A 13,415-nucleotide genomic window follows, 5' to 3' on the forward strand; every position below is an offset into this window, starting at 1 on the left:
TTATATGTTGAAAGGTTTCTGGTTTGCTCAGTTAATTTATTCCATTTCTTTACTGCTCTAAATCGAAATGTTCTTTTGCCTATTTCTCTTTTCTGTCTGGACAACGCATAGATGGTGGACAATCTATTCCTAGTATTTACGGAATGTCTGTCTCTTACCAACTGAATACCGTTGTGAATAGAACTTGACCGTTTTAAATTATGTATATTATGAAATAAAATAAGCATGTTTTTTTCAATTATCTTGTTGATTGATGACCAACCAAGAACACTGCGCATGACTGCAACAGAAGAACCATATCTCCACCTTTAAAACAATCCTTGCTGCTTTGTTCTGTTCAATCTGCAGCCTCCTAATTTCACTTGCTGATGCATTTCCCCAGACCACAAAACAGTACTTCACCTGACTCTCAATTAATGCTTGTGTTATTTGCTTAAGAATTTTTCCTGGTAAATATTTAGCTATCCTTCTGATTATGCATGCTGTTTTAATATTTTTTTTTACATAGATTAGTTATTTGAGATGACCGTGATAAGCAGTTGTCTAGCTGCACTCCCAATAGTTTGGTTTCTGCCACTTCCTGAATTTGTACTCCTCCCATACTTAATTGTATCCCATGCTGTTTTGGCCTTTTCCTAGTGGAACAGACCAACATAACTTTGGTTTTCTTGGTGTTTAAAACAAGTTTGTTCTGGCAAACCCACTCCCTGATATTCTCCAAATCTCCTTGTAAAGCTTGCTGTACCTGTTGAACCGATTGTCTTGCTGCATAAATTGTAGTATCATCTGCAAATATAGTAGCTTGAGTTTCAGCTAAGGGAAGGTCATTATTCTCCCGTCAACCTCCACACTAGATGGGAATGATGAGATAGATGTACCTAGTAAGCCCTTAACTGTGTTCCATAACTTTTTTGGAATCATTTTTACAATCAATAAAAGCATTGTTGTAAAAAACTTTTTTTTCTTTCGATTCAATTTAACTGCATAATTACGTAATGTTCTATAATTCTATTCATCAATTTCCAATTTTGACTTGGCTGCTAAGTATTTTGCCATATTTCTTTGAGAAAAAGCCTCACCCAGTTCATCATCAATCCATGGAGATGGACGAGCACCAACTGTACTCTTTCTTATTGGGGCATGATGGTCCATTACCTCAGTGAGCAAATCAATAACACATTCTGTAGTGTGATTTAAATCATCCTCTGGATAAATCAGCTCCCAGGGTACAGCAGCCAAATCATTTATAAATAGCTCATGATTAAATGTTTTAAAATTTCTCTTGACTACAATCCTAGTGGGTTTCTTTGGAACCTTGGTGTTCATGGTTATGGTCACAATATTATGGTCTGTCCAGCCCACTGGCATTGATCTGGCTTTTAAGCATTGCAATGGTATATTACAGAAAATCAGATCAATGCATGTGTCTGAACGATGATCCAACTTAATTGATGATCATTAACCATTTGTTTCAAACCACAGTTCTTGGCATATCTCATCAATTTTGTTCTATTCGAATTATTGTGATCCTTCCAATTTATATTAAAATCACCCAAGATAAATACATCTCTGTTGCTATCTGTGGCCTGGTCAAACCCAGTACATAAGTCATCCAAATAGGACACCTTAGAGCTAGGAGGTCTAAACACACATCCCACCAATATGGCTGCCTGGTGAGGCAGATGTACTTGAGCCCATAGTGCCTCTACTTGACATACATTAAGGTCATCCCTCCTCTTAAAAGGTATATGATTCTGAATGTACAGTGCTACACCCCCACCATTCCTATTCCTGTCCCTTCTCAGTAGACTATATCCATGAATGTTAATTTGCCCATCATTTACAGATGCATCTAAATGCATTTCGGTCAAAGCCAAAATATGAATATTATTTATGTTGACCAAGTTAAAAACCTAATGTATTTTGTTAGGAAGGCTACATACATTAACCTGAGCTATATGCAACCCTTTCCTTATCAAGTGGAGATCAATAGAGTATGTATTCATTATAGTTGAAGTTGTCATGATACACTACAACACACAAACTCAAATTTGAACATTGGATTAAAATAGCCAGGAAGTTACTCTAGAGTCCCGATACAGTTGCCCGTTGATATAAAGTTTATCCATCACCATGGAGACCCGTTGATTCAGGCAACACTTTTCCTTCATGATGGGATATAGTGACATTACGCACAACATCAGTGGGCAGTTTTAGTTGAGTTGACAAAGTCTCGGACTGTGTCCTCGCAGCCTCTGCTGTTGTCTTTCTCCGGTATCCCTGAAAATATTAGATTGTCTCGCATTGATCGACACTGTACATCAAGCAAGGTTTCTTTAAGTTGTTTGTTCTCCCTTTGCACCACCTCCACCTTGCTATGAATAGAGTCTACAGTACCTTTCAGCTCCATGTTCTCTTTCCTTAGATCATCAATCTGACGTTGGCTGAATTCTAGACTAGCACATAATGCATTGATGTCCTCTCGTAATATATCCAAGATATCAAGTTTGGAAAGCCTTTCATTGATGGATTTTAACAAGTCAACATCCATATCAGTAAACCTCTCCCCACTCGCCACACGCACCCTCTTACTAGGGAATGGTTTGGTCCCATCTTTGAAAGCCATTGGCCAACCTGGTTTTGGTTTGTTTTGTTGATTGGGGTTGTTGTCCTTAACAATGCTTGAATCCTCCGAAACCAGCGACATGTTTCTTTGAGTTCGTAAGTATCTCTCGTCGATGAATCGTTCAAGCTCTTCAATGGATTCTGAATCACCCAGCGTGTTTACGGGCAGAGTTAAACACACAAACAAACTGTTCAGCCGCCCTTGAAGGATGAGCAATGGAAACAGGATGCACCTGAGCTCAATGGAAACAGGATTACATTACTGAATGTAAGTACATTATTTACCTTCAGAGGTAAATGTATCAAACCAGTTGCCGTGATACGTTTTTTGTTGTTGTGCACTCTCCTCAAACAATAGCATGGTATTTTTTCACTGTAATAGCTACTGTAAATTGGACAGTGTAGTTAGATTAACAATAATTTAAGCTTTCTGTCCATATATGTCCTGGGAAATGTTCTTGTTACTTATAATGTCATGCTAATCACATTTACCCACGCTAGCTCAACCGTTTCAGGGGAGGGACACCGATCCCATAGAGGTTAAAAGTGAAACAGGAGGGGAAAAAACTCTAGACCATTTTTACTCCACACACAGAGACGCACACAAGGATCTCCCTCGCCCTCCATTTGGCAAATCTGAACATAATGCTATCTTCCTGGTTCCTGCTTACAAGCAAAAACTAAAATAGGAAGCACCAGTCTCTCGGTCAATAAAAAAGTGGTCAGATGAAAGCTACAGGACTGTTTTGCTAGCACAGACTGGAATATGTTCCGGGATTCTTCCGATGGCGTTGAGGAGTACACCACATCAGTCACTGGCTTCATCAAGATGTGCATAGAGGACGACGTCCCCACAATGACTACGTACCTACCCCAACCAGAAGCCAATGATTACAGGCAACATCCGTACTGAGCTAAAGGGTAGAGCTACCGCTTTCAAGGAGCGGGTCTCTAACCCAGAAGCTTATAAGAAATCCCGCTATCCCCGCCAGCAAACCATCAAACAGGCAAAGCGTCAATACAGGACTAAGATTGAATCATACTACACCATTTCCAACGCTCATCGGATGTGGCAGGGCTTGCAAACTATTACAGACTACAAAGGGAAGCACAGCCGCGAGCTGCACAGCTACAGAAGGCTACCAGACGAGCTAAATTACTTCTCTGCTCGCTTCGCCGCAAGTAACACTGAAACATGCATGAGAGCATCAGCTGTTCCGGACGACTGTGTGATCACACTCTCCGTAGCCGATGTGAGTGAGACCTTTTAAACAGGTCAACATTCATAAGGCCGCAGGGCCAGACAGATTACCAGGACATCTATTCCGAGCATGCACTGACCAACTGGCAAGTGTCTTCACTGACATTTTCAACCTGTCCCTGACTGAGTCTGTAATACCAACATGTTTCACACATACCACGATTGTCCCTGTGCCCAAGAATACAAAGGTAACCTGCGTAAATGACTACCGACCCGTAGCACTCACATCTGTAGCCATGAAGTGCTTTGACAGGCTGGTCATGGCTCACATCAACACCATAATCTCAGAAACCCTAGACCCACTCCAATTTGCATACCGCCCAAACAGATCCACAGATGATGCAATCTCTATTGCACTCCACACTGCCCTCTCCCGCCTGGACAAAAGGAACACCTATGTACAGAATGCTATTCATTGACTACAGCTCAGCGTTCAACACCATATTGCCCTCAAAGCCCATCACTAAGCTAAGGACCCTGGGACTAAACACCTACCTATGCAACTGGATCCTGTACTTCCTGACGGGCCGCCCCCAGGTGGTAAGGGTAGGCAAAAACACACCCGCCACGCTGATCCTCAACATAGGGGCCCCTCAGGGGTGCGTGCTCAGTCCCCTCGTGTACTCCCTGTTCACTCATGACTGCATGGCCAGGCACAACTCCAACACCATCATCAAGTTTGCCGATGACACATTAATGGTAGGCCTGATCACCGACAATGATGAGACAGTCTATAGGGAGAAGGTCAGAGACCTGACCGTGTGGTGCAAGGACAACAACCTCTCCCTCAATGTGATCAAGACAAAGGAGGTGATTGTGGACTACAGGAAAAGGAGGAACGAGCACGCCCCCATTCTCATTGATGGGGCTGTAGTGGAGCAGGTTGAGAGCTTCAAGTTCCTTGGTGTCCACATCACCAACAAACTAACATGGTCCAAGCACACCAAGACAGTCGTGAAGAGGGCAAGACAAAACCTATTCCCCCTCAGGAGACTGAAAAGATTTGGTTTGGGTCCTCAGATCATCAAATGTTTTTACAGCTGCACCATCGAGAGCATCCTGACTGGTTCCATCACTGCCTGGTATGACAACTACTCCGGCCTCTGACCGCAAGGCACTACAGAGGGTAGTGCGTATGGCCCAGTACATCACCAGGGCCAAACTTCCTGCCATCCAGGACCTCTATACCAGGTGGTGTCAGAGGAAGGCCCTAAAAATTGTCAGACTCCAGCCACCCCAGTCATAGACTGTTCTCTATGCTACCGCATGGCAAGCGGTACCGGAGCGCCAAGTCTAGGTCCAAGAGGCTTCTAAACAGCTTCTACACCCAAGCCATAAGACTCCTGAACACCTAATCAAATGGCTACCCAGACTATTTGCACCCACCCCCCCACCCCCCATACGCTGCTGCTACTCTCTGTTATCATCTATGCATAGCCACTTTAATAACCCTACCTGTATGTACATAATTACCTCAACACCGGTGCCCCCGCACATTGACACATTGACTCTGTATATAGCCCCGCTATTGTTATTTACTGCTGCTCTTTAATTATTTGTTTTTCTTATCTCACTTTTTAAAATATTTTCTTAAAACTGCATTGTTGGTTAAGGGCTTGTAAGTAAGCATTTCACTGTAAGGTCCACACCTGTTGTATTCGGGGCATGTGACAAATAAAATTGGATTTGATACCTGTTAACGACCTAGATTAACCTAATGGTGATGGTAATTGCTGCACCTTTACACATGTAAATCAGCCCAAGGCCAACTTTGAAATGTGCCTAAAAATGCATCAGGTCTTGGCCTGACAAATAAATCTTTTTGAAATAGTATCCTAATAAAATCATCTTGCTATAGGTTTATATCACCCCAATTATGCATAGCTTTCCAACGAGTTTCTTAAACCCTTGGTTTGCCTCTTGGACTTGGGTTTTGGACTGATTCATGAATCATCGCCCATTTTTCCAAATTGTCTTTTGTGTGAAAATAAAATGTTATTACTTGGCCTTCGTCTTATTATAACTCCTGTCTTAAAGTCCTGTTTTAACTTGTGCTCCTTCCAACCTTCCTTCCAATTGCTGGATAGCATTTCTTACAGAAATCTCTCATTTGATAGGCCTAGCTGTAAAAGAGGAGAGGTGTCATAGCCCCCCAACAAGAGAAATGGGACAATGGATATTTACACACACCTTGGTTGGACACCTTGATTGACTCAGCTTGGTGATTCAATCTTCTTCAACTTGATCTATTTCGAGACTATTGGTGAGAGACCTCGTTGCTTTATCAGGTAGGCAACAATGCTTTTGTTGTTGTTGGTCAATGTTGTTGGTACTATTACTGTTTGTGTATGTAGGCATATGTGTTGGTAATTTAATAGAGCCTACTTGAGTTGGGGTCAATTGAGGAAGTTCTTTGAATTTACAAAATGGAGAGAACTTGACATAAATAGCTTTTCCTTATCAGCTTATTAAGAAGTAAATGAAAATAGATATGACTACCTCTTTTCAGTTATTGCATTGGAATATAGTTTATCTTCCTGAATTGATTGCCTTAAATTCAAATTGATCCCAATCCTGAGGCCCAAATCCAACACTCAAATGAGATGAGGATCCTACTGCACTCAATGCATTACGGTTTCATAGGCTACCCAAGTCACTTCCATTTACAGTTTTACTCTGTGTTCAAGTAGACATAGTTATCAAAAGGTTGTTTCTTTGTTATTGTTAGTCATTCAAAATGTACAGGCCTACAGTGGTTTAACTGGCATAACTGTGTAAACGCCAAAAAATACACTGCTCAAAAAAATAAAGGGAACACTTAAACAACACAATGTAACTCCAAGTCAATCACACTTCTGTGAAATCAAACTGTTCACTTAGGAAGCAACACTGATTGACAATACATTTCACATGCTGTTGTGCAAATGGAATAGACAACAGGTGGAAATTATAGGCAATTAGCAAGACACCCCCAATAAAGGAGTGGTTCTGCAGGTGGTGACCACAGACCACTTCTCAGTTCCTATGCTTCCTGGCTGATGTTTTGGTCACTTTGTTTTGCTTTCACTCTAGTGGTAGCATGAGACGGAGTCTACAACCCACACAAGTGGCTCAGGTAGTGCAGCTCATCCAGGATGGCACATCAATGCGAGCTGTGGCAAGAAGGTTTGCTGTGTCTGTCAGCGTAGTGTCCAGAGCATGGAGGCGCTACCAGGAGACAGGCCAGTACATCAGGAGATGTGGAGGAGGCCGTAGGAGGGCAACAACCCAGCAGCAGGACCGCTACCTCCGCCTTTGTGCAAGGAGGAGCAGGAGGAGCACTGCCAGAGCCCTGCAAAATGACCTCCAGCAGGCCACAAATGTGCATGTGGTCTGCTCAAACGGTCCGCGTCCACAGGTGGGGGTTGTGGCTTCAGGCCAACACCGTGCAGGACGTTTGGATTTGCCAGAGAACACCAAGATTGGCAAATTCGCCACTGGCGCCCTGTGCTCTTCACAGATGAAAGCAGGTTCACACTGAGCACATGTGACAGACTGAGCAGAGTCTGGAGACGCAGTGGAAGAACGTTCTGCTGCCTGCAACATCCTCCAGCATGACCGCGTTTTGGCGGTGGTCAGTCATGGTGTGGGTGGCATTTCTTTGGGGGGCCGCACAGCCCTCCATGTGGCTCGCCAAGAGGTAGCCTAGACTGCCATCGGCTTAGACGAGATGAGATCCTCAGACCCCTTGTGGAACCATATGCTGGTGCCGTGGCCCTGGGTTCCTCCTAAATGCAAGACAATGCTAGACCTCATGTGGCTGGAGTGTGTCAGCAGTTCCTGCAAGAGGAAGGCATTGATGTCTATGGACATGGCCCGCCGCGTTCCCCAGACCTGAATCAATTGAGCACATCTGGGACATCATGTCTCGCTCCATCCAACCAACGCCACGTTGCACCACAGACTGTCCAGGAAGTTGGCGGATGCTTTAGTCCAGGTTCTGGGAGGAGATCCCCAGGAGACCATCTGCCACCTCATCAGGAGCATGCCCAGGCGTTGTAGGGAGGTCATACAGGCACGTGGAGGCCACACACACTACTGAGCCTCATTTTGACTTGTTTTAAGGACATTACATCAAAGTCGGATCAGCCTGTAGTGTGGTTTTCCACTTTAATTTTGAGTGTGACTCCAAATCCAGACCTCCATGGGTTGATAAATTTGATTTCCATTGATKATTTRTGTGTGATTTTGTTGTCAGCACATTCAACTATGTAAAGAAAAAAGTATTTAATAAGAATATTTCATTCATTCAGATCTAGGATGTGTTAWTTTAGTGTTCCCTTTATTTTTTTGAGCAGTGTATATACATCATGCAAATAAGGATGTTCTCTTTTGTAGTGCATGTTCTCTGGTTTACAAGTTTAGCATTTTATCTACTGACTATTTCAAACCCCAAAGATCTCTACAAGCCAATGTGTATTGCATTGTGGGCTATGGAGGGGGTGTACAATAAAGTGCTGATGGATATATAGTACACAATCCCCCTCCAAAACTACACATACAGTATAGACCCTACTAGAGTATTTTCCAACACACTTTAGCTGAGAGGTCAAAAGGTTATCTCTACAAGCCAATATCGATCCCATGTACTGACTATTACAGTGTATTATTGCATTGGAGGCTATTTAGTGGGCGGAGTGAAAAGCCAGCAGCAGGCAGTGCTACATAGCCCCCCTCCAAAACGACACATATTTGGTTAGTAGAGAGACCTTACTGAGTACTTCCCACCCCACTTTAGCTGAGACAGGTAGAAAAGTTCTCTCTCAATAATCTCAACATTGTATTTTTTCATTATTGATTTTAGTTTTTATTAACCATATTTTTTATTTGTTTTCAAAACTGTCTTATTGTCTTTTCTTGTTGGCACAATAAAAGTGTCAATTGATTAAAATTCTATATCTTTTGAAGGAGTTTTGAATTAGGGCTGTTATTTTGAAGGTTCCTACATTACCATACAAACGTGATGTCATCGTTTGTGCTGCTGGCAGAATACTAGTTAAAAAAATAAATGTAAGACTTGATGCATGCAAACTGTAAGAAAACGCATGTGTACAGTCAGTGTGCTAATGTATTAAAAAATAAAGCAAATATACAGACGAACGATCGATACCGATCAAGTTTCAATGTCATTTATATAATAGAATTTCACACGAATCAAAAGTGAAACTAAACTGATACAGGCTACCACACCTACAGTGAATATATTTGTTGTCTGCCAGTTGAGGTTATTCAGGCTGCAATGGCAGATGCATACGCATTTGTCCTGCTTGTTGAGCAGGAGGGGAACCTCAATATTCCCAAACTGAAAAACAAGTTGGTAAAATACACTATATATACAAAAGTATGTGGACACCCCTTTAAATGAGTGAATTCGGCTATTTCAGCCACACCCGTTGCAGGTGTATAAAATCGAGCACACAGCAATTTCCATAGAAAAACATTGTCAGTAAAATGGCCTTACTGAAGAGCTCAGTGACTTTCAACGTGGCGCCATCATAGGATGCCAGGTTTCCAACAACTCAGTTTGTAACATTTCTGCCCTCCTAGATCTGCCTAGGTCAACTGTATCAAATCAAAGTTTATTTGTCACGTGCGCAAAATACAACAGGTGTAGAACTTACAGTGAAATTCTTACTTACAAGCCCTAACCAACAGTGCAATTTTTAAGTAAAAAATTGGTATAAGGTAAACAGATTTTTTTTTAAATATATAAAAATTAGGCTATATACAGGTGGTACCGGTACAGAGTCAATGTGCAGGGGCACAGGTTAGTCGGGCTAATTGAGGTAATATGTACATGTAGGTATAGTTCAATGGACTATGTATAGATGATAAACAGAGAGTAGCAGCAGCGTAAAAGAGGGGGTGGCAGAACACAATGCAAATAGTCCGGGTAGCCAATGTGCGGGGGCACCGGTTAGTCGAGCTAATTGAGGTAATATGTACATGAATGTATAATTAAAGTGACTATGCATAGATGATAAACAGAGAGTAGCAGCAGCGTAAAAGAGGGGTTGGCGGGGGGGGAGTGGCGTGACACACTGCAAATAGTCCGGGTAGCCATTTGATTACCTGTTCAGGAGTCTTATGGCTTGGGGGTAAAAGCTGTTGAGAAGCCTTTGGGTTCTAGACTTGGCGCTCTGGTACTGTTTGCCATGCGGTAGCATAGAGAACAGTCTATGACTGGGGTGGCTGGGGTCTTTGACAATTTTTAGGGTCTTCCTCTGACACCGCCTGGTGTAGAGGTCCTGGGTGGCAGGCAGCTTAGCCCCAGTGATGTACTGGGCTGTACGCACTACCCTCTGTAGTGCCTTGCGGTCGGAGGCTTAGCAGTTGCCGTTCCAGGCAGTGATACAACCAGTCAGGATGCTCTCGATGTTGCAGCTGTAGAACCTTTTGAGGATCTGAGGACCCATGCCAAATCTTTTCAGTCTCCTGAGGGAGAATAGGTTTTGTCATGCCCTCTTCACAACTGTCTTGGTGTGTTTAGACCATTCTAGTTTGTTGGTTTGAGGAACATGAAGCTCTCAACTGCTCCACTACAGCCCCGTCGATGAGAATGGGGGCGTGCTCGGTCCTCCTTTTCCTGTAGTCCACAATCATCTCCTTTGTCTTGATTACGTTAAGGGACAGGTTGTTATTCTGGCACCACCCGGCCAGGTCTCTGACCTCCTCCCTATAGGTTGTCTTGTCATTGTCGGTGATCAGGCCTACCACTGTTGTGTCAACTGCAAACTTAATGATGGTGTTGGAGTCGGGCCTGTCCATGCCGTCGTGGGTGAACAGGGAGTACAGGAGGGGACTGAGCACGCACTCCTGAGGGGCTCCAGTGTTGAGGATCAGTGTGGCAGATGAGTTGCTACCTACCCTCACCACCTGGGGGTGGCCCGTCAGGAAGTCCAGGATCCAGTTGCAGAGGGAGGTGTTTAGTCCCAGGATCCTTAGCTTAGTGATGAACTTTGAGGGCACTATGGTGCTGATATCCAGAAGCTCTTTTTTTGCCATAAGATACGGTGGCAGAAACATTATGTACAAAACCCCCCCCACATAATAGCACAATTGGTTAGGCGCCAGTAAAACAGCTGCCATTTCTTCCGGCGCCATCTTGTAAGTGCTGTTATTGTGAAGTGTAAACGTCTAGGAACAACAATGGCTCATCCGTTAAGTGTCAGGCCACACAAGCTTACAGAACGGGACTGTGAGTGCTGAAGTGCACTCACGGTGGCGACCCGTCATTCAGGGCAGGTGAGAGAGAGCCTGTTTTGAGCCCCAACTGTTCAGCAAAAATCTTTTGTTGTTGCCTGTTTTGCATGTTATTTTGGCATTAATACGTGTCACATATCAGTTGGCAAACAATGTCATCATTTTTTTTATTTTATCATTGAGTTAATAAAGCCGCATACAAACATGTTCTCTTTTTGGCTTTCTTGAGTAAGGAAGTTAAAAAATGCAGGTGTTTCAGCCTAGCTCAGCGCTTTCTGTGCTGGTGGGGCAGCCAGCAGAAAATACAGAGCGTAGGGGTTGGTAATGTTCTCTAGTTGCGCCGTGATTGGCTCAGTGTTCTGTCACTACATCACTGCAAAATCTACGGGGAGCTCGAAAATTCAAGCGCCTTGTGTGCTGCCATAGAGTTACATTAGAAGTGCTAATCCAAGAAGGCTCAAGGCCGATAAAATGACATATTAATGATCAATTAAAGCTATTTTCCGTAGCTTTAATTATACTGATCTTGTCAACATCATACTTTCAAAATCTTAGCTAGCATACTAGACAAGCAGTCATGAATCAAGTCAACAATATACTGGCAAATCCTTTTCAAATGAAGAGAAATTATAGATCAAATGTATCGGTGCTCATCGGCCATTGGACAAAAACATTACACAAGTGGGAAATCACAAATTCAACAACGAGTGGTTATGAAGGAATCAGTGGCTAACTGCAACTGTTGCAAAGCAATCACTAGCCTGCTATTCAGTGGATTGGGTGTGTGGTCCAAGTCTGGGTTTAAGGGTCTCTTTTCCAAGCTTAAAAGGATAAACATTCAACACCATGGGCCAGAAAAGTTTGAATGCCTTGGCCATACTCTCAATCCAGCATGCTGGGTTTAAAACAATTTATAACTCGGAACTCGGAACTCTCAGACTTCAGTGAGTTGAAGACAACTGGGAACTCTGAAAAAACTAGCTCCAACTGGGAAAATGTGTTTTGAACGGTCATCCAACTTGGAATTCCAAGTCAGAAACTCGGGCCTCTTACTAGAGCTCCGACCTGACGTCATGATTCAACCTTGTTTTCTTCCAGAGTTCCCAGTTGTCTTGAAAGCGCCATAAATCCAGAGAATGACAGACTTTGATAACAAAGTTCGATTACAAAATTTGCCCACAAGATGGACTGCCTTCCTGTTCAAGTGAGCACAGCACACCAAGGTGAGTCCAAAAATGTATTGTATGCTGCTGCATACTGTTGCTAAGAAAGCAATACTAAGTGTATGTTGTGTAGTAAGTCCCTAATAATTTAGTCCCTTTCCTCCTCATAACTTAGCCAAATTGCACTTCTGACTTGGTGGTGCACATATAGCCTGTTTTAGAGAAATGTAATCATCAAATATTGTAAGAGCTTTCATTGTCTGCTTATATGTCCCCTGTCACAATGTGCGCAACTGGTTGAAGGTAAGTCAGGTGCAGGAGAGCAGAGATGGGTGATAACAGGCGCACTTTATTCATGCCCAAGGAAAACAGCGATAACGGTACAATAAATAAAACACACGGGTCAAACACATACCCGGCGCAAACCAGCCTGATGCGAACCACACGTAACAAACAAACAATTCCACACACAGACACACAGACAATGTGTTCTCCAATAAAACACTTTAGAAAAAGACTCAGTGCCATTACCCTCACAAGGTGAGGTATTGAAAACAGGTGCCAATAATTTTGACCCCTATCTTTGAGAAATACATTTTTCTGAGCAATTGTATTAGTATAATAATATTTTTTTGCATACAATAGCTCCCTATTTGTGTCATTTCTTTGTCGTTTTTGCTCACCTTTATCAAGGGTGCCAACACTTTTGGACCGGACTGTAGATAATTGGACAGTGACGTTCCATCCAAGACCTTTAAACCCAATTAGGTTACTCTGTCTAATGTGTGTCCTGTATCATGGGAGAAGAGGCAAATCTGACTGTACTCTGAAGGCTGTATAGGCCACAGCTCTGATTTATAGGGTCAGTGTAGTATATTGAACTTATACATTTATCTAGTTTTGTTGTGTTGAATAAAATAGTTGCACTCCCATGTATTGTTATTCAAAGACATTTTGAATAAGTGCATTCTATCCAAATCTCAAAATGTCCTTCTCTAAGCCTCAAGTAGCCACCTTTATCTGAACACCACAACGTCCCTTTGTATCGCTACGGGCATTGTATGCCTGTAATTCATGTGGTATACAAAGCTAGGTGGAATCAATAAATTCATATAGGCCTACTG

The sequence above is a fragment of the Salvelinus sp. IW2-2015 genome, linkage group LG8 (assembly GCF_002910315.2).
Source record: "Salvelinus sp. IW2-2015 linkage group LG8, ASM291031v2, whole genome shotgun sequence".
NCBI lineage: Eukaryota > Metazoa > Chordata > Actinopteri > Salmoniformes > Salmonidae > Salvelinus > Salvelinus sp. IW2-2015.